Genomic DNA, 20,610 nt, shown 5'->3' with positions numbered 1-20,610 from the left:
AATCTTCAACTCAGATGGAACTCAGAACCACCAAGAAATGTGATTACTAGATCATATGGTAAGAATATGTTTAGTTTTGTAAGAAACTGCCAACCTATCTTCCAACTCAGTGCAGTTTTTTGTCTTGTTTTGTTTTCGGTAGTTTTAAAGTACATATTAGTTAGCAGAATAGGTACTTAGCAAAGATGGAAACCTAGACCCCATCAACCGCTCCTGGTAGACACCAAGGCAAGAGCTGCTACCATTTGCAGGGACACAGAATTGATCTTAAGAGCATGAACTTGATCAAGCTACAAGGGTTTACTTTTTGCCTTGGCTACTTATTTACTCCGTGACCTCAGGCATGCTTCTGTTTCCCCAGCTGCAATTAGGCTTGGTAACAGTACCCAGATTCTATGTTTCTGAGAACTACTGAGATATCCCATGCACATTTTGGCACACCACTTGGTATAAGTAAGTGCTCAATAAATGTTCATTATTTTTATATCTTATTACGAAAACAACCATCTTTCCCCAACCTCTTCCCAAAACAGCCAGTATATTCTTTAGGGATGAATCTGTGAAACAGTGCATTCAAGGGAGCTGAAGACCGAACAATTTGATACATTATATAATCTGAGGGAAAAAAAAAATGTGCAGCAGCTAAAATAAAAAGAAATCAAAGCTAGAGAGGAAACGTCTTTAAGCGTGGAAGGTTTTGAACTGCAGAATAAATTCCCTCACTCTCCTCTCACCCTGGGTTCCCATTAGTGTTTTGCTGGCTCAGAATCCTCTGGGGTGAGTCCTGGATTATGAAATGCCCTCTCTCTGGTGGCCTGCCAAAGCCCGCACTGCAGACACCCAGACTAACCTGGCACTGGCTCATGGTAAGAAGCCTCCTCACCCCGAGGGCCTGACTAATGCTCATGTTTTTTCCTTTCTCAGACAACTCCACAGGCGGGCTGTGGAGTCGGGGCGGGGGGGGGAGGGGTGGCATTAAGCAATCCATGTGGTAATTTTTTTTTCTACTTATTTGAGCAATTCTTACATGATGACATAATGATATGTGCTAACAATGAAAAATAAATGCACTGTAGCCGTATCTCTTTGTATTGGGTTTATTTTGGAAATTAACAAACACACAAACAAGAAATCCTCTCCTGCACATTCCTGATTAATAATCTATGGCTCCCCACAATGCCCACACACTGGTGGAAACGGAAACATTTGAGCACATCTACCAGCTGATTTGCCTTCATGATATCAGATGACTAGTTTTCCTGTTTCAACTGCACGGGCAGGGTTTAGGTGTCATGAGGTCAGAGTGTATGGAATTTTTTTTTTTTTAACCAAGGGTAAACAATGAAACCTGATAACTTATTCAGGGCATATGGCTCAAAAGCAGGCACTCACTAATGTGAGGCGTATCGCATTAATAAAGGCCCACACTTAGGGCAAATTTGGAACAAAATCTTTCTGATTAACTGTAAAACCGAAATATGCCCAGCAGAGCTCAGAATCCTGCTGAGGAATTACAAACAGGGTAGGTTTGAGAAGTTGAACTGTAGGACAGGTGGGTCTGCTGGAGTCGTCCAAATGAATGGCCACAGCCAGGTTTTAAAACTGTTCAGCCCATCGGTCCTGCGGGAAGGAGAACAGGAAGAGGGCAGAGGGTCAGAATGAGCAGGGTCTTTCTTCTTCCGGGCAGAGGGTCAGAATGAGCAGGGTCTTTCTTCTTCCTCTCTCCCACCCTACTCAAGGGCCTCACCATCCCAGCACAGCTTAATGGAGTCATCAGAAGAGGAAAGAAAGAAAGATCCAGTTCCCAGAAGAGATCTCCCACTCCAACTTTGCTTTGGGTATACACTGTGGCCCAGGGAAATCCCTCTTCTTTTCTAGAAACTTCTGTGCTTTAAAAAAAAAAATTATTTATTTGAGAAAGAGAGTGTGTGTGTGTGTGTGTGTGTGTGTGTGTGTGTGTGTGTGTGAGCAGGGAGAGGGGCAGAGGGAGAGGGAATCCCTAAACAGACTCCATGCTGAATGTGGATCCCAACTCGGGGCTCGATCCTGGGACCCTGAGATCATGACCTGAGCTGAAATCCAGTTGGCAGCTTAACCAACTGAGCCACCCAGGTGCCCTTAAAATCCCCTGTACTTTAAGGTCCAGTCCGGTGAGTCTGGATCATGATTAATGGCACAGTATCCAGATCAGACAACAGAAACCAGCTTGAATTCTGGGTCCACCCCATGCTCACTCTATGACTTGAGCCCTTCTTCTCTCTAAATCTCACCTTTTTTGGCTGTGAAATGGAAATGGGACCAGTATCCTACCTCCCCTCCAGCTGCTGTAAGGATCACAGAAAATAACAGGACGTGGCATGGTCTCTGATGTGCGGTGAGTGCTGTATCTAGGTTTTTATTGCATTATTGTTGCCATCGTTCTTATTTTGAATCGACTAACCAGTTATGGATATTTTTCTGTCTGGAACAGGAAATAGGCAGGAAAGGGGTTAGTCATAGCAGGGCTCAGGCATGGACACTAGGGCTTGGTATTCCAGTAGTCTCGGATGCCACCAGCTGTGCCAGGTCATGCATTTAGTTCAGTTCAACAAATGCATTTGGAGAACCAGGGTACAGGTGAACACCACATTGTCCCTGTCTGACCAGCACCTGGCCTACCAGGGGAATTCCACAAACACGGCTGTCCAGTTAAAGTGACATCATGTGAAGTTGGAGACCGTCCCTCTAAATAAAAGACTGGCCTCTGAATCTGAATTAACAGACATATTATCTTGATCCCTCTCCTCCCCCAAATATATATATATTGTATTTTAATGAAATAATTTCTGTTCGAAGTCCTTTGAAAATATTCTCTGCCAATTGATTTAAAATGTATCTAGGCAAGAGTTGTGTCCTAGATACCCTTTAAGAAAAACATGGTTCCAAACATTTAAGTCCTATGAGGGACTGTACGGAGTTTGTCTGTTTGCATCCAAAGCATTTGTCTGCCACTGTGTAGACATGGTTGAATTATGGTTATTTAGCAATTTGGCATACAACCTCTGCTTCAACTTTCATTTTTTTTTTCTGGTCATGAAAGGGTGTTAAAGCCAGAAATGAAACGATGGTGTGGGACCCCGCTCTGATCCCCCAACCAAGCTTTAGAATTCATTCTTATATTTGCAAAAGACGATCTGTATCTTAGATATCTCACAAAACCACTTGCCTTTGTTAGGCCAAACAGAAAAACATATTAGGATAGGTAAGCAGTCTGTTAGACTGAGAAGTTGAGCTAATTCATCAAGAATTATTTGGAAGAAAGATGTGGGCCCACACTGCACTCTTTTTTTTTTTTTTTAAAGATTTTATTTATTTATTTGAGACAGAGAGAATGAGAGAGAGAGAGCACATGAGAGGGGGGAGGGTCAGAGGGAGAAGCCGGCTCCCTGCCAAGCAGGGAGCCCGATGCGGGACTCGATCCCGGGACTTCAGGATCATGACCTGAGCCGAAGGCAGTCGCTTAACCAACTGAGCCACCCAGGCACCCCCACACTACATTCTTGATGTCCTGTAAGTCAGGACTCCAGTGGCAGAGCTCTGCTGAGCTCTGAGGAGGTCTTTTCCAGCAAATTTTCTTTCCCACTTGAAGCTGAATGTCCCTTGGTATCCTAGGGGTCATGGGGACATGGATGGATGGATGCATGCAGGGGGACTGGAACTTTTATCTGTAGGTGCATTCGGAGCTCTGCATTTATCTTTCTGCACCAATAAAAAGATGAGCAAGGGGAACATGACCTTGACCTTTAATTTTTTTCATTGTCAACAAAGTGACCCTCAGCCTGGGTGAGAAATTTAAAAAGTTGCTTAATTTCTGTGACTTTTACCATTCTGTCGAAAAGAAAGAAGAAAAAGAAAAAGAAAGAAAGAAAGAAAGAAAGAAAGAAAGAAAGAAAGAAGAAAGAAGAAAGAAAGAAAGAAAGACAGAAAGAAAAAGAAAGAAAGAAAGAAAGAAAGAAAGAAAGAAAGAAAGAAAGAAAGAAAGAAAGGGAGGGAGGGAAGTAGGGAGGGGGAGGGACAGAGGGGGGAGGAAGAGAAAGGAAAGAGGGAAAGGAAAGAAAGAGATAGAAAGAAAGATAATTTTGAGAGCTAATATTAAAGTATTAAGTACCTGAAACAGTGTCTTCTATGGTCTCTCTGAGTTGTATGAGGAGCATTTAGAGAGATCTCTCTACACCAGCAAGCTTCTTTGCCTGTTTAGAGATGAATAACCTCTGCCGCACCAAGCTCGTCTCTCTGAGCTGCCCCTACCCCATATTCAGGTCCCCATACAGGGAGAGGGAGAAGGGGATGCAGATGTTTGGCATATTCTTGAATTTCTAAGTTGTTCCTTAGAACTTCAAGGATTTTGTTGTCATAATTACAACTCTACCTAATCTTTATTTGATTTTCGGAAAAGAACACCTTCTTGTCCCCAAATAGTTTCCCAAATACTGTCATTAATGTTTTCAAACGAATCACTGGCATCCACGCTTTGGTGGCCTCAGAAGCAGAACCCTCCCCTGGAGCCCTGCCCTCTACCCATCCAGCCCTGCCAGACTCCCTTGGGCTCCTATGCCACAAGCTCTGTTTGCTTTGTGGATGACTTTTTCTTCCCCTAACTCCTTCTTCCTCCAGCCAACTTCCACCCATCCCTCACATATCAGTTTTAACCTGGCTTCCCACAGGAAATCTTCACACCCCCCTCAACCAGGACCTGGGTGCTTTATCCATGCTGCTCTGGTCCCTGAAGGATGACTCCTAATGCACTTTATGCAATTGTTTTTCGAGTGCTTGGTTCTTGCTCTGTGACCTCAGGGACTACTTCTGGCTTACCGTTATACTTCAGTGCTTAGCGCCATATTTGCACGTAATAAGTGCTCAGTCATCTTTGATGGGAGTAACAGAGAAGACAGGAAGACACAGAGGAAGGAAGAGAAGAAGCGAAGGAAGGAAGATGAATAAGACAAGAAAGGCCAAAATGTGTCACTGTGGAAGCATTCCTAATTTGTCATTACCTGCCCCCCCCCCACACACACACATGCATGGGCCTCTCTTCTCCGTTTTCCTCCCTCCTCTATTTTCTCCTCTTTACAGAAATACCAAAATTAAAATAAAGTTAAAATCATTGCTACTCCAGTGTGTACCCCAATTTGATCCTTTTTTTTGGTCATCCCGGGCCCCCACAACTCAAGTATATTTCAAAGCCAGTTTAGTCAACAAGCATGAAGTATCACGTCTTTCCCACACACATCTCAATAAATGACAAGATATGTTTTATTAAAATATAATTTTTCATTTAAGTTTTGAAAATTTTGCAAAAGTTTTAAGTCATCAAATAATTCCACGTTGACAATGACATTGCAAAACTAATAAAAGGAAGTCATGAGAAATCATATTATTTGGGCATGCAGGTGAAGATGAGGCACATCTTGGCAAAAATCTAGAGAAAATGTGGTCTTTGGATAGACACTTTACTTATGATTTTATTTCGTTTGTAACGAATGCCTGAAGTATCCATTTATTTGATAAAGTGATGTCTATCTTATTTAGTAAAAAGAAGCCTTGCTTACACCTAGGAGATATCCAAACCGGAACAAAGTTGTGTCGAACTTCTTTAGGACATCTCCCATAGAACAAAAAGGCCCAAGCCATAGAGGGCTATAAGATGAGACACCGCACAGTGTATGAATTAGGTGTTTTTATTTTATTTTATTTTATTTTATTTATTTTATTTATTTATTTTTTTAAGTAGGTCCAAGCCCGGCTTGGAGCCCAACGCAGGGCTTGACCTCAGGACAGTGAGATCAAGATCTGAGCTGAGTTCGAGTCGGACACTTAGCCGACTGAGCTCCCCAAGTGCCCCAACTGAGCCACCCAAGTGCCCCAGTGTATGAATTAGATAAAAATATTTCCAAGAAGTTTTCCCTTACTTTGGGTAAATTTCTCGTTTTGTGTGCAGAGAAATCAAGAAAAGAAAGAAAGAAAGAAAAAAAGAAAGAAAGAAAGAAGAAAGCAAGAAAGCGAAAGAAAGAAAGAAAGAAAGAAAGAAGAAGAAGAAGAAGAAAGAAAGAAGAAAGAAAGAAAGAAAGAAAGAAAGAAAGAAAGAAAGAAAGAAAGAAAGAAAGAAAGAAAGAAAAAGAAAGAAAGAAAGAAAGAAAGAAAGAAAGAAAGAAAGAAAGAAAGAAAGAAAGAAAGAAAGAAAGTAGTACGATAGCATCACAGAGGAAAACACCAGACATTTGCCTGTGCTCTTGTCTTCACCTTTTACTTCCTCACCTGAAGGAAGGTAGTACAGGGATGGCAGAGCTCCAAAGCAGGGCAAGAAATCGAGTGCAGTGAAGATTCACTCACGACAAGAGATTTCAAAAGTTAGAATTACTAAATCTGGGCTGGAAAATAAGACAGATTTACTTAGGCATTAAAGATAGATACTGGCCAGTAAAACTGATAGATCCTTATTACATTGTCCCGAAAGAGATTGTGCACTCAGCGTAGTTAATGCTAAAGAAATTTAAAGCAAGTTATAGAAAATACTTCTTCACCTGGTAGAATTCATTCTGAGGAATTTGCTGCCACAGACAGTCATGAAATCAATCACGGAGCTGGATTTTTCAAAGGGGCAGGATAATGTATGACCCACTCTTCTGGCTAGTTGGGAAGGATAGAAGCAATCAATTCGCCTGCTTCTAGGAGATCACAGTTGATTACAAGTGGGGTCAGCAAAAAGATGTACCCCGCACTTGATCAGGATAATTAAAAAGTGTTTGCCCATGTTCACATGTCCTGGAAGGAAATAGGAAATAGGATGTAGAGATCAAATGAGGCGATCCAATGTGACTAATGTTTTTTAACAGGGACAGAGCATTAAACAACACAAAGATCAATTCTAGGAACTAATTATAGGTGCTCCCAAAATATTTTTTCATCAAAGCATTTTTTCTGGGAATATAAATATTACACAATGTTTTTGTTTTTGTTTTTGTTTTTGTTTTTGTTTTTTAGTTTTAAATTTTTTTATTGTTATGTTAATCCCCATACATTACATCATTAGTTTTAGATATAGTGTTCCATGATTCATTGTTTGTGCATAACACCCAGTGCTCCATGCAGAACGTGCCCTCCTCAATACCCATCACCAGGCTAACCCATCCTCCCAACCCCCTCCCCTCTAGAACCCTCAGTTTGTTTTTCAGAGTCCATCGTCTCTCATGGTTCTTCTCCCCCTCCGAAAGAAGAAGAAGAATGTAGCAGAAGGGGAAGAATGTTTTTGTTTTTTAATATGATTCTCTGACAAGTATTCTTGGAATACATCTACCAAACCTGAAGACACTTCTCATGACTTTTCTTTTTCCCAATGAAAAGTAGAGTTTAGTCAAAAGTTGTGAATGCACTGGAAATATGAACAAGACAATGCAAATTTTGATGTTGTCATGATGGTCAGTAATAAACTTCTTTGATGAAATCATCAAGTTTAAATTCAGCATCTTTTTCTTTTGTAATCAATATCTCACCTCTTTGCTTTATTTTTCATGGAAATGTGTAGTCTCTAGGACATCACTTGGCACTACAGCGGATGTATCAAAAGTAACATTGCAGAAAAAGATTTCAATGATTTCACTCATATGTGGAATTTAGAAACAAATGAATAAAGAAAAAAGAGACAAAAGCAAAAAACAGACTCTTAACTATGGAGAACAAACTGACAGTTACTAGGGGCAGTGGGGGGATTAAAGAGCACACTTATTATGATGAGCACAGAGTAATGTACAAAACTGCTGAGTCACTACATGGTACACCTGAAACTAATATAACACTGTATGTTGAAAAAAAAAGAAGAAGAAGAAGAAACAGAGGTGCCTGGCTGGCTTAGGGCATAGAGCATGTGACTCTCAATCTCAGGGCTGTGAGTTCGAGCTCCACGTTGTGTGTGGAGATTACTTAAAAATAAAATCTTTTAGGGCGTCTGTGTGGCTCAGTTGGTTAAATGTCTGCCTTCAGCTCAGGTCATGATCCCAGGGTCCTGGGATCGAGTCCCGCATCAGGCTCCTTGCTCAACAGGGAGTCTGCTTCTCCCTCTGCCCCTCCCCCCTGTGCACTCACACATTCTCTCTCTCTCTCAAAAATAAATAAATAAAATCTTAAAAAATAAAAAAATAAAAATAAAATAATAAAATCTTTAAAGCAACACTGTACCTCTGGCATTCTAATTCATGAGCTTTAGAGAGAGACACTAGAAAAGTATTTCAGGTGTGGTTGGAGCCTTCATTTTTGTTTGGGCACAAAAGAATGACACCCAATCTATGAAAAAGGGAAATATTGCTTTACAAAATTACAAAACAAAATCCTGGATGAGTCATCATGAAACCTAGTCTTTGACTTTCAATAGTGTCACAGTGCTGAGAAAGCATCATTATCTCCTCCTGAGAACAAGGAAGTGTTAGCTACTTTAAGAGACAAGGGCCTGCCTAGTTTTCTTACCTATGTTAAAGAAAAAGCAAACGCAAAGATAAAAGGCCTCTGGAAGTCTTCCCATGATAAACCACCACAATTTGAAATCGTAGTTATAATCTGAACTTAAAGACATCCTTGTTTTTGTAAGCCTGTTTTATTAAAACATCGTCCTGAATAAAGACTAAAAAAGATAAAAGTATAAATCTCCGTGTTAATGTCAGAAAAGTTTTCTATCACTCGCCGTGACATGGTGTTGGAAGCTCTACAAGGCATTCCCGAGTCAGCTCATGGGACACCTCATTGCCACAAGCTTTCATTGTGGAGGGGAAAATCTCTGGAGCCACACTACCTGGGATCCAGCCCTGGCCCTGCCTCTCATCAGCTGGGTTACCTTGGGAAAACCACTTCCCTCCCCTTGCCTCGACATCCTCATGTGTAAAATAGGTAGAACAATATAGTCTACTCCACAGGATTGTTGTAAATTTAAATCAATATCAAGTAAAAAAAAAAAAAAAAAAAAACTGCCTGGTATATATTACGTGCTTAGAAGTTGTTATTTTCCTTCAGTCCCCAGAAAGCCTGGGTTTTAAGGGAAGTCGTGTTTCCCCTGGGAGAGAGAGAGGGACAGTGGAGGTCATTTCCTGTCTTGTGGATTTGGGGGTAAGAGTGCAAGAAGTTTCCATTGTTGTACTCCCTCCCCCTTCCGCTCCCACCCTTTCCTCTGCCCCTCTCCTGCCAGATTTCTCCTTGAATTCTGCACTCTGCCACCAGCTAGCTGTTCCCCCTCCCCTCAGTCCCTCCATCAGCTCTTCCCTCAGCCTGCAATAATTGCCCCTGTTTGCCCCCCACCAAACCCCAATTTGGCTCCCTCATGCTCATCCATCACCCTCTGCTCAGATGTCATCACTCCTCAGATCTGAGTTAGGTGCTCCTCATACACTTGCTCCCAGCCCCCAGGCTTCCATCACCACCTTTCAATATATCTGTTTACTCTCTGTACCCACCATTAGACTGCAAGCTCCACTCGGCAGGGATTTGGTCTTGTGCTTTCACCACTGTTCCCCACCACTGGGCTCCATTTCTGACATACTGTTCCAAGCCACAAATGGCTAAAAGAAGCAACCAAGATCAACAGGAAGCCTGCCCCTTCATAGAACTGTGCTTTCTGTTTTCATTTGCCTTTCCTCCGCCAAACCATGTGTTGATGAGGGTCTGCTCAAATGAAATGATTGTTCTGACCGTTATATTCAGATCTGATGTGAGAGAAGAACCACTATCCGGGTTGTGTGGAAATAAGTGGTTTATTTATTTTTTTTTATAAAACTAATACTGGGGGGTGCCTGGGTGTCTCAATGGTTAAGTGTCTGCCTTTGGCTCAGGTCATGATCCCAGGGTCCTGGGATCGAGCCCCACATCAGGCTCCCTGCTCCACGGGAAGCCTGCTTCTCCCTCTCCCGCTCCCCCTGCTTGTGTTCCCTCTCTCGCTGTGTCTTTCTCTGTCAAATAAATAAATAAAATCTTAAAAAAAAAAACAAAACGACTAATACTGGGAGGGGTGCCTGGCTGGCTTAGTCTGAGGAGCATGTGACTCTTGATCTTGGAGGTTATGAGTTCGAGCCCCACAGTGGGTGTAGAGATTACTTAAAAATAATAAAATCTTAAAAAAAAATACTGGGAAATCTATAATGCAGTCTGAATTGGAAAAATCTGAAACAAAGTTAAATGCATGGAATTCTTTCTTTGGGGCTTAGTTAGTCTAAGAAGACTCAAATGGCTATTGTTTTTATATAAGTCTAAACTTAATTGTTCAATCATATTGCAGAGTTCACATTTATCTGCTAGAATATGCAAAGAGTATTAACCTCATAATCTTTTTAAGTACAGATAGCATATACTTGGCTTTGTGGTAGGCGATTGGAATGAAAATAAAAAATAAATCAAGCAATTAGAAGGCAAGTATATACCAGTCAGAGTGCAGTGGTGTTTACAATTAATTGATCACAGCCAGTTACGGATTTCTTTGTTCCTTCTCTACTCCCACTGCTTTACTTGAATAGAAGAAGAAGAAAAGAAGAAGAAGAAGAAGAAGAAGAAGAAGAAGAAGAAGAAGAAGAAGAAGAAGAAGAAGAAGAAGAAGGAGGAGGAGGAGGAGGAGGAGGAGGAGGAGGAGGAGGAGGAGGAGGAGGAGAAGGAGAAGGAGAAGAAGAAGGAGAAGAAGAAGAAGGGAAGAAGAAGAAGAAGGAAGAAGAAGAAGAAGAAGAAGAAGAAGAAGAAGAAGAAGAAGAAGAAGAAGGAGAAGAAGGAGAAGAAGACGAAGGAGAAGAAGAAGGGGGAGGAGAAGAGGAAGAGGTAGAAGAAGAAGGGGTAGAGGACAAAGAGGAAGAAAGCAAGTATAGGAAGGTAAGGGACTGATTCAGGCAATTCATCCTCCCATTCCATCCATATCTGGAAGTTGCAGTTAATAGAGGCAGAAGCATGGAACACTACAGATGAATGATTCCATTCTTTATTCCCCTTTGTGATTGGAGGCTAAAACTACATTTCAAGATACATGATGACAACTCTAACAATAACTAGCTTATTCAAGCTGGAGCCATATATGGAACCTCTGCTAAGCACTGTCCATGCATTATGCCATTTAATAATCACAAGAATCCTATAAGGTATGGAATAATAATAATGATACAGATGAGTAATCAATGAAGAACTTTGCCCAAGGTCACACACACACAACTAACAATCAGCAGAGCTAGTTTTCAAACCACGTAGCGTCCAGCCTACACTACTGCCCTCACCCAATCTCAGATAATGAGATGTAGTGGGCAAAACTTGAGGTCTGGAATCTGAAGATTTGCATTAATTATTAGTTTGAGTAGGCCACTCCATCTCAGTTTCATCATTTGTGGTATGAGAATAATCATATTTGCCCCACCTGCCTTCCAAAGCTCCCATGATGATCAGGTGAAATGGTTTACATGCAAGAACTTAAGAAACAGGAATGTGCTATACAAATATCAGCTGATAGGGTTTATTTATGAGTGTAGTCTGTTGATGGATTGGTAGGAATTTAGTTGGTGTTTAGGGAGTATTTTATGTGTGACAGTCGAAAATGAGTTTCACCCAAACCAGATATGAGAAATGGATAAAAATGATGGACTTTGCTCACATAGATAAATGGATGTGATTTGAAGAAAGAAGTGTCTGTCCCATAGCCATGTGCTCCAGGCTTGGGGAGATAGTAATTGGCGCCTACAGAAGAGTAGAACATCAAAGACAAGGTTCCTCTTCTGAACACAGTTGTGTTGGGACCAGCACTGTTTACAGATTAAGCACAGGCAAATCCGTTTGAGTAACAGGGATTTTCTGGGAATTAAAAAAATGATCTCATCTAAAGAATAGACCCACGGGGCACCTGGGTGGCTCAGTCATTGGGCGTCTGTCTTCGGCTCAGGTCATGATCCCGGGGTCCTGGGATCGAGTGCCGCATCGGGCTCCCTGTTCGGCAGGAAGCCTGCTTCTCCCTCTCCCACTCCCCCTGCTTGTGTTCCTGCTCTCGCTATCTCTCTCTCTGTCAAATGGATGGATAAAATCTTTAAAAAAAAAAAAAAAAAAAGAATAGACCCGCATTTCCATATTTATTTACTTGGAGAAGACTGATCACTTATAAGGTTTCAAAATTTTGTTTTGTAACCTATACATCCTCCCCGCAATATCTTTTCCCATATGAAATGAAAATGCAAAAGACGTTATCCACATCTTTTACATTTCTGGGGAAATGTAGTGTTAAAGAGAAGAAAGCAACTTGAGATCCAATTTCATCCATCAGATTTTCCACCTGTCCTTAGCATCGTAACTCTTGTTGCTTTTCACGTAAAATAATATTCTTGACTACAATAACTTATTTTCTCGTACTCAAGCATATTGTTGAGCACTAGAATAGATACCAGTAGTTCTTCTCTGTTCAACATCCATTCCTTCTTCAGGTAATAGCGCCTCGATTTTCTTTTAAGACACCACCCTCTCTCTCTGTTCTCAGTCCTTAAGATTCCATTGGGGCTGACTCTGCCTATTGTTTCCATAGGTTGGCCAGTGACCTACCCCTGACCAATCAAAGTAATGGTGATTTTTTTTTTTTTTTTAGGCTGGGCATGGGACCCAATCAAGACTCTGGGTATTAATCCTGGAATGTTTGGTGCAACTACTGAGAAAGAAGCTAAACTTGTAAGATATCATCTTTGAGGTGCTGGTAGTCATCATTGTTGCAAATTGAAGAGAACCTATTTGAGGACAAGGCCAACACAAAGAAAAGTGGAGCCAAAAGATATATATATATAGCCAAAAGATAGATAGATGGATAGATAGATAGATGCCTATATATATATATATATGCCTATAGATAGATAGATAGATGCCTATATATATATATATATATATATATATATATATATATATATTTCCTAGGGGCATTATTGGCGCACTTATCTCTCCCTTGTTCTTTTCCATTATGTGAGCTAATACATTCTCTTTTTTATTAAGCCAGTTTCTAGTGAGGTTCTGTTACTTGCAGCTGAAAGCAATCTCATTAGCCCAATGGGATTTATCAGTTGTGCAACGTTTATAACTTCTCAGAAATAGAAAGAAGAGATCAAAAGAGAATCTGTGGAGCTGGGATTTACTCCTTTTGTTTCATGTCCCTCCCTGTTCTTGATCACTCCTGAGTGCTGAGTGACAGTAACAGGAAACATGCATACAGCACAGGCACTGTGACAGGCACTCTTTTAATGCCGTGTTTTTGGTATAATTATTATCCTCATTGTACCAATTAAGGAAACCAAAAAGAATCCCTTTCAGTGTTTCAAAAGACATCCAAGCACTTGAGATGTAACTTTAGCCTCAGTGTAACACCTTCCAGATGTTAACAGGTGTTGTATTTGTATCAACATAAGAATCTATAAAAGCACTTTGGTTAAGAGTCGAATTATGCTCCTCATTCTGTCACTGCAAAGCTGTTGAAATTTGCAGAAAGTCACCTAATCATTCTTTCACACCAGAAAATCCAAAACGCCAGCAAAGAGGAAGGAGGAAAAAAAAATAGCTTGTGCTCTAATATTGATCTTAAAAGTCAAAGCTTTGGATTGTAGTCCCATTAATTGGCTGTGTGACCTTGAGCATATCATGCCATTGCCCTGGGTGTCTACAAAACCAAGTCAGTGATTCAACCTGCTTATCTCTGGTATGTTATGTGTGAAGCAAACAAGAAAAGATATTTAAAAGTGATTTGTGAAATTGAAAGTTCTTGGTACATGGAAGATACTGTGACTACTTCTAGTGTCAAAAATTTGCATTTGCCTGAGTAAGAGAGAATATTTCCTTCATCATGGTACTAGGGGATATGGCTTAGAAATCCCCCAAGCCACAACCAGAAAATAAGCCTTGGCTGGGGTGGATAAGAAAAAGAAGAAGAAGAAAAAGGAGGAGGAGGAAGAGGGGGAGGAGGAGGAGGAGGAGAAGAAGGGGAAGGGGAAGAGGAAGGAGGAGGAGGAGGAGGAGGAGAAGAAGAAGAAGAAGAAGAAGAAGAAGAAGAAGAAGAAGAAGAAGCAGGAGGAGAAGGAGGAGGAGGAAGAAGAAGAAGACAGAGAAGGAGAAGAAGGAGTTAAGAACACAGTAAGGTCATCATTCTTCACTCATACTTTATGATTTTTCTGACATATTCTATACCTCTGCAACATTTTTGTGCCATCAACTTCCATACAGAAAAGAGTTAACTACTATAAAAATAACAGCAGACATAATACTTGGTATCAAATAAGCTGCGCTTTAGTACTGACTCTGCCATTAGCTTATTTTGTGACCTAGGACACAGGGACCTCAAACCTCAGGGTTTGAATTATATAATGTGATGGGCATTACTGGCGTGTTTTCCTCTCTCTTCCAGGGACAGGGAAGACTGTATTTATCAGACCCTGCAGTTATGCTTGGCCAGGTGACTGATTCTTGCCAACAGTATATGAGCAGAAGAGTTACATGTCACGTCTGGGCAGGAGACATGTCAATACTCTCTTCCCTTGCTAGAGACACAGAGGATGCCACTAATTCAACTGTAGATGGTAGAGCCTCCATCATCGGCCCCTTGGGTGGGTATTTGGAACAGAGCCCTCTTGTAACTGGTATGAAGAGTGAACAAGAAATAAACCTTTGTTTTGTTAAGCAACAAATATTTTAGTGCTAATTTGTTACAACAGCATAACCTAGCTTATCCTGAATAATAAAATAATTTTATCTTTTTTCTCTCCATTCTCACTTGCTACAATTGCTATGCGTATGTTTCTTATGTTGAAACAATGGGTTAGAGCAAAAAGAAGCCATGAACCCCATAGATCTGCTAAGATATTTTCCTTTATAATTATAGGAAGAGATGGGCATAAGGAGAGGCCATGGAGTTTCTCTGCCCTCAGGAGAGGGCATTCTAAAGATGTCCTCGACTGTGTCTTCCAATTTCTCCTACCAGGACTTCAAAAAAAATTAAAAGGAGTGTTATCTCACTAAATATCAGAAAAATGGATATCAAACTTGAAATACACATATGTTAATGTAAATGTGTAGAGAACAGACACATTAGATTTACTATAATTAGATATTACATTTAATGTATCATTCATATTTATTTGTACATGTGGCCCAAGAAACTTGCATAGTAAGGACATTTTAATAAATAGCATCATATTCCTGGCTGTGCTCATTGTATCTTTACTCTCAAAACCAAGAAGTTTATTCAAACTGGTTTATGTATGGTAAATTTTATGTATTCATGTTTTGCTGAAAGCTCAGAAGACCCATTCAAGGAAAATACAAAAAGGTTGAGAATAACAGTATACTTGGAGCAAGGAAGCAAGCCAAATAAGAAAGATATTTTGTCCATGTTACCTGAAGACTTATATGCTTTTTATCAACATTCATAGAAGCCCTAGACTTCTACCTAAAATATAAAATATAGCTGGATCCATCCTAATAAAAGCTCATTTGCTTGGCAAATTTCGACGTGTCTTTACAACAGAAGCACATAACATGCGTAAGTAAAAGGCAGGAAAGGAAGGAAGCAAAGTGGTTCCAGACCTATTCCTGGTTTTATTCTTCCTTACTTCATCACGCATGGTAGGCAGGTAGAAGGGGAAGAGGAAGGGGGAAATGAGGGACGTTACAGGAGTGGATGAGAATAGAAGAGGAAACTGGCAAAGTGAGCAAGTTTAACATGATAAAGAGAAAGGGGAAGAGAATATGCAGGGAGTCTCATAAAATTTCAAGCATGGTCAAGCCAAGGTGAAGCAACCAAGCGATGAGCAAGAGAACCATTTTTTGACTTGATTCCCTCACTAAATAGCTTTGAAATCTTCTAGTTGAGCCATTTCTGCAATGACCCATAGAGCTCAAACCTCAGAATTGCAACTTAGATATATGGAGGACCCACCATCAAGGTCACTTTGAATGGTGCAAGAGGAGCCTCCAAATGCATTAAGGAGACCAGTCAAAAGGCAGAACCAAAACTGGAGGGAAGGCCATGCACAGCTGAGAGGACAGTAGCTTGAATGTTCAGCATCTTCTCCAGAGTCCAGTCCTATAGACTGTTAACATATCCCATCTCGCCAGGCTCTTCCTGGGGTAGCAGAGAAGCCCAAATATGCTTTAGTCACACTTCTTGTCTCTAGATTTTCAGACAATCCCACCATACTGCTAATGGATAAAGACAGAGAGGTGCCCGGGGGCAGGAAAGTGGTCTAACAATGCAGGAAACAGAAAAACTTATCATAGAAAGTAGCTAACAATTTTTGAAGTACCTACTGCATGCCAGGTGGTAAGCTAAACCTTTTCGTACCTTGTCTTTTAAAAAATCCTATACCATACTCTGTGTTTGCTTGATTGATAGATGAAGAAAATGAGGTTCCAGAGGATGAAGTGACTTCTTCAAGTTTTCACAGTTTGTAAATAAAAGAAGTGGGATTCTGAGCCCGATTACCTGACCCAAAGGCCAGCTGCAGTCATATATCACCACAGAGAGTATGTGAGTCATATCCCTCTGCTAGTTGCTCTCATTAACTGTTAAGTGCCTTGCATTATTCATATCCCTCAGTTTGGTGATTGGCCAGTAGCTTGTTTATAATACCTTGAGTATATAAGTACTTATATACCCATGAATACCTTGAGTATGTCAGTGTAGAGATAACTTCTGTCCTTCCACTAACCCTTTACTCGTCCGGGTTAGTTGTGTCTACCTACCTGACCCCAAATCTGGGTTTTAACTTACATAAAAGCAAAGAGACTTGCAGAGAGAGCTTCAATAAATATTTCCTTATAAAAGCCTGGCAGATGTCCAAATGGGCTCACAACTATTTCATAGTTAAAGAGTCGTTCAAATACTAGCAGCAATAAATATTTGCAGAATGACTGAACTTTTAATAATTAAAGAGATCCTCCCTCAGAAACACTCTTCCATGAAGCTATTTTAAAAGAGGCTATAAGATAAGGAAAGATGTGGAAGGATATAAATTAAACTTTCCATAAATTTATTCATTTTAATTCATACTCTCCACAAACATTTATTAGCCTTCTAGTCAATCCCAGACACTGTGCAACTTCTTAGGGAGGTACTAGTTATCTATTGCTGTGTAACAAATTAACCCCAAACTTGGCAAGTTAAAACAACAAACACTTACGTTCTCACAGTTTCTGAGGGTCAGGAATCTGAGAAGAGCTTAGAGGGGTGCTTTTGGTTCACAGTCTCTTGTGAGGTTGTGGTCTAGTTATTGGCTAGAGCAGAGGTTACCTTAAGACTTACGGAAGCTGAAGAATCTGGGTCCAAACTCACTCACCTACGTGTTCCTTGCTGTCTGTTACCAAAGACTCCAGGTCCTTGCCACGTGGGCCTTTCTGTAAGGCTTCCCAGAGCCAGAGATCCAAGAGAAAGAAAAAGAGAGGGCATGCATCCAAACCAAAAGCCACAATTTGCTTTTTATTACCTAGTCTCCAAGGTAGTTCTATGTCATATCTGAAAACCAGGCTCCGCTTCCCAAAGACAGAAACTTCTGGGAATCCCTGGATATAATTTTAAAACCATGGAGGGGAGCTGATTGGAGAGGAAACTGATAAAATTGGCTTTAGGTACTCGTCCATGTTTTGACTAATGACAATTACCCTGTGCTATTTTATAACTTACTTTTCTGTTCGTATATATGGCCACGTGCTTGGGATGTGAAGGGAGACTAATTAGACATGGGTCCAGGGGGTAAGCATCTTCCTCTTTCTCACCCTATCCATGGGAGACGGAGAAAGCACCAATTCCCCCACCAAGACACTTGGTGTCTTTAGCTGAGGATGCTATTTTCCATCCAGTGTCAAGGTACAGCATAGACCCAAAGTTCTGGTCGGGCACTCCAGTGGCTGGCTGAAAGAGAGTGCGGGGATACTCCAAATGACACAGAAAAGACTATCAAAAAAGATCATCAGGAAAGCTAGAAACTGCCACATAAATGTATTTGCCAATGATTTTCAACGTTCCAATTCATTTAACTTTTAATGGTCTGTATTTTGACCTGTTGAACTGTTCAGCAGATTCAGATTTTCACTATTGTCCTTCACATCAAATAATGAATTCTGAAGCGGAATATCCATCTGTCAGCTTAGAGAATGCGGCATCTCATCTCTGCAATGAAATCAAGCTCCCCTCACCTTTCAACAGCCAAAGCCCCACTTCATCGTCAGCAATGTGGAAAGCCACAAATCAATTAAACTTACCTTGCATTTATGAGTGCCCATGAATTGCACTTACAATGGTTTTGCAAAAAAAGGTGGTAGCGCAGGGTTCTCGACAGAAGCACGAAAGTCAGGCTCATCTGGGGTCCGTGACACCTTCCCTCTTTGTCCTGTCTGTGACCCCAGTGGAGTTCCTCATTTACTTTCCTTGGGCCCACCGCTGTGTTCACTTTGCAATGTTCCTTGTCGCTTTATTCAAATCCAAGAAGGAAACCACACGCAGGTTTCTGAAGAGCCACGTGTGCCCGAGGAAGCCTCAGGTTGGAATGCAGCCCCAGTAATCCCTTCGCAGTGGTAGAGAGAAAGCAACTCCAGAGAAGGTTCCAAATGCAACCAATTCCCCTTAGAGCAAAGTTTTGCATTTCGTTTTCTGCTATAAAATCTCTATTGGCTGCACATCTGAGAAGGCTTAAGAATATAATTTATTCCATATAAAGTTCTCAGTAATTTATGCTCGCTAAATTGGCGACATAGGAAGAATTTTTTCATTGACTACCATGGAAGATTATTAAAGGCCATTTCGTACAAATAAAGCCAGCGCAGGTGGCCATACTTCATACAAAAGGAAATACAGTAGCAGCCCAAGTTTTAAATTAAATCACTCTTTAGCTTTTTCATTTCTACATTTATAATTTCAGGTTTTGGATAATTGTCCCCTCACGCAAAATCCTTCTCTAGATAGCCCACATTGTACCTTTTTGTTTTGTTTTGTTTTGGTTTGGTTTTTTGTTTTTATTTATTTATTTTTATTTATTTGTTTTTATGTTTTATTTATTATTTATTTATTTTATTTATTTATTTTATTTATTTTTGTTTGTATTTATTTATTATTTTATTTTATTTATTTTTTTGTTTTTATTTATTTTTTATTATGTTCAGTTAGTCAACATATAGTACATAATTAGTTTTTGATGTAGTGTTCAATGATTCATTAGTTGTGTATAACACACTGTTCATCCCATTGTACCTTTTTTAAGTGCTTCCGCATCAGGCGGGGTAAATCTAAGAAAACCTTTTTTCTATAACTCACTTTACTTTGATATATTTTTTTTTCAATTTCAGAATAACACCAAGATAACAGCTCATGGCTCTGAAATGCTTGCTTTCCTGACAGGTAAATATTAACTATTTGTTCTCAGCTTTGCTTTTCTCAGCAAGAGACAGAATTTCATATCAGTTCTCCCTTTGTTTTGTCCCTGAATGAAAAACAGATTGGATCTACGTGCACAAAGCCAAGCCTCTGGTTGCAAAGTAGGAAATATGTTCCATGAGTTGTATGAAAATTTTCGAACATCTAGATATTTAGTCACTATTCAACAGTTGATGAGTTTTTCATTTTCCTCCCACTTTTTTTGCAGCTAATAACGACAATCATGGGCTGAAGAATGTTATTTGTAATTATTCCATAATGATGGAGTAGCTCTTCCTTCCTTCCTTACCATTTCTTAGAAATGCTTGAATTAGGAATATTGGATCAATTCATTTGTTGTAATAATTAATTCGATTCTTAGGTGTAGGCATGTATGCATGAACATAATTCTCCAAGGTGGAAGAAGGTATTAGTTTCTTCAAGATTTTATTTATTTATTTGACAGAGAGAGACACAAAGAGAGAGGGAACACAAGCAGGGGGAGTGGGAGAGGGAGAAGCAGGCTTCCCACGGAGCAGGGAGACCGAGGTGGGGCTCGATCCCAGGACCCTGGGATCGTGACCTGAGCCGAAGGCAGATGCTTAACAACTGAGCCACCCAGGCGCCCCAGAAGAAGGTATTACATTGGCTTCCTATCAAAGTCTCAAAAGTGAAGTTTCTACATTTGGTGGTCTCCACAGAGCCATTGGCTGGCAATTGACCGAAAGTTGGATTTCCCATCTTTTGCATTTGTGCATCCAATCCACTGGACTCTATTGGCATGGGCTTTCTGGAACATATTTTAACATTGCTAATAGGAAAGTTTGATATTTGCCCCTGGAGACCCATAGCCCTCAAAGTTTTGTCTTTATTTGAGTTATATGCTGGTGGTTGGATGATATTTTTATAGTATCTCAGCTGTCTGGGTACCAAGACACAGGTCAGTATCTCTGAGATGATTATCAAGGCTAACAAACATGGCCTCCTCAACTCAAAGCAAACAAAAGCTATAAGCATCTTTACTGAAAATTTCTGCTGCTCCCAGGAGCTATGAACAACAGTAAACATAGTGCTCAAAAATGTGTTCTATTTCACTTGTGAATTCTTTTGCAATTTGAATTCTAAAAAGAGAATTCACAAGAGAAATGAGGTGGTGGGGAGGACTTTTATTTCTTTTTAAGGGAGAATGTATTTGGAAAAGAAGAATG

The 20,610-nt window shown here is 40.4% G+C and overlaps 1 long non-coding RNA gene across 4 annotated transcripts in view; it reads right to left on the bottom strand.

The window, feature by feature from the left end:
• Window positions 1–1,083: 1,083 nt before the first annotated feature.
• LOC144382739 (uncharacterized) overlaps window positions 1,084–20,610 on the bottom strand; it is a 40,274-nt gene continuing 20,747 nt past the window's right edge. Inside the window, exons 2-5 of one of the 4 annotated variants that reach the window (XR_013450121.1) lie at window positions 6,561–6,801; window positions 4,148–4,229; window positions 2,311–2,461; window positions 1,084–1,620 (exon numbers count right to left, since the gene is read on the bottom strand). This is a non-coding gene — a long non-coding RNA (uncharacterized LOC144382739). The remainder of the gene's footprint in view (window positions 1,621–2,310; window positions 2,462–4,147; window positions 4,230–6,560; window positions 6,802–20,610) is intronic. The other 3 variants (XR_013450124.1, XR_013450123.1, XR_013450122.1) reach the window with 3 other exon arrangements.

This window comes from Halichoerus grypus, chromosome 8 (assembly GCF_964656455.1).
Source record: "Halichoerus grypus chromosome 8, mHalGry1.hap1.1, whole genome shotgun sequence".
Classification (NCBI taxonomy): domain Eukaryota; kingdom Metazoa; phylum Chordata; class Mammalia; order Carnivora; family Phocidae; genus Halichoerus; species Halichoerus grypus.
Note: the sequence above shows the minus strand (reverse complement) of the source record. Positions and strands in the feature narration are given on the sequence as shown.